The following is a 1,976-nucleotide window of genomic DNA, read 5'->3' as shown; positions in this document are numbered from 1 at the left end:
CTACAACAAAATTTCCATTTAATCAAATATAACAAATAAAAAAAAGAAAGAAGCTAAACACTTCATATTATGTTTTACATTTACATTCACACTTCATCGGTCAGATCAACATGCTACACATCCATCACAACACTACACAAATGTCATTACACGATTTCCAATTTCGGATTGGATCGGACCCAAAATAGCACTTCTCAATCAAAACAAGGATGGAACCAAGAAAAACATGAATTCAAGCAATCAACACCATATCCAAAAAACATAGAAATATGGATCACACCCAACACTATCAATTATCAGTCAACATTGAACATCATCAATTGGAGCACGACTTCTAGAGCACCAATCAATTCGGGAAACATATTCTGGATCACCAACTCAAAAAATCACATGTTGACATCAATGACAACCATGACAAATATATCAACACCATCAACATCACATTTGCAACATGTAGGATTTAGGCAAAGTTAGCAAAATCTTATGCACAACATCACATTCCTCGAAAATGATTGAAGATGATTGAAAATTGATTGAAAATGATTGAAATCTAGGACAAAACCTTAGTTCAACACCAATTAGGATTGACAATGTCCAATTGACATGACAAAATTGATCACGATGAATGATTGCAATTCATAAATGATATGAACAAGACCTAATTCAAAATGTGAGAGACTAGAATTGAATAGGAAAGAAATGTAGAAGAATGACATGATGTCGATAGATGATAAAGATCAAATGTGGGACGTAGAAGAAATGTTAATAAGATACGATGACCCTAAAATAAGGTCAAAAAGACATGTTAAAGTATGGCGCCACAAGTGTTGACCATTTTTAGATGCCTACATGAAGACATGAGTAGAGTGCCTTACTGGAGTGCAGTTGGAAGTTTGATGTATGCTATGGTCTAGTACAATGGAGCTGGAAGAAATAAAAAATAGGGCCATGTAGACCCTCAATATCCATTAGGGACAAGTAAAAAAGTTTTTTGACAAAAGGCCACTCCTAGGACCTTCAGGGTTGGTGACCTTGTCTTAAAGGGGGATGCATACCGAGCTAAACCGGGTAGGCACTCCAAATTTGATGCAATTTGGAGCGGCCCATATGTCATCACCAATTGCAAGGAAGCCAATTATTTCCACCTATCCATTATTAATGGTGAAGCCCTTCCTATTGTAGTTAACGACATCCACCTCAAGGCTTGCTCTTGAGGTGATTTTTGGGCCCTTGTAAATATTAGATAGTTTCCAAATTTCCAAGAAGTGCACGAGCACAGGTATTTCTTCCTTAGAATGATAAGGAATTTTGTTTTTCTAGCAGATTGTAGGGGCAAAGGTTTTTCGTATCATATTTCAATCTTGACTTTGTGCCCAATGGATTTCCCCATGCTACTAATCTTGTGCCAAGCAAGCTTGCCATCCCCTCTGAGTCGCCAGAAATGTTGACCATTTTTGTGTCAACCTTAGCCGTGCAGACAACTTATTTGAGAAAATTATCTACTAGCTAAAAACCCTGTATTTCTCCCTAAGGCCTAAACCCCTAAACCCTAAGGCTTTTGCCTTAAAGAAAACCTTTCTCGACCTTATTCTTTTCAATCATTGACCGGACAGGACGATAATTTCACTTAAGGGTTATCGGCTAGAGGGTTCCCTTTTCATCCAGGGGCCGACCCCTTCTTACCCGCTATCAGCTAATGGGCTGTATATTGTTATCACTATTTCGTGACAGTTAGGACTTACCTTTTGGTTCCCACGATACTGTTTATATTATGATTTACATCTACATTTGCTATCTCACCTCATAATTAATTTAAGTCTGATTGCTTTTATCACTTCATCACCAAATTAAAGACCTAAGTGAATTGTAATATTTGTTTATTTCAAGTTACCTAATTTTCCCATGGCCCTCAAATAAAAATAGGAGCCTAAGTCTCTACCATAGGATGACGAAAAGGATTTATAATGTTTCCCATC

Source organism: Cryptomeria japonica, chromosome 10 (genome assembly GCF_030272615.1).
Source record: "Cryptomeria japonica chromosome 10, Sugi_1.0, whole genome shotgun sequence".
In the NCBI taxonomy this organism is placed as follows: Eukaryota; Viridiplantae; Streptophyta; class Pinopsida; order Cupressales; family Cupressaceae; genus Cryptomeria; species Cryptomeria japonica.
Note: the sequence above shows the minus strand (reverse complement) of the source record.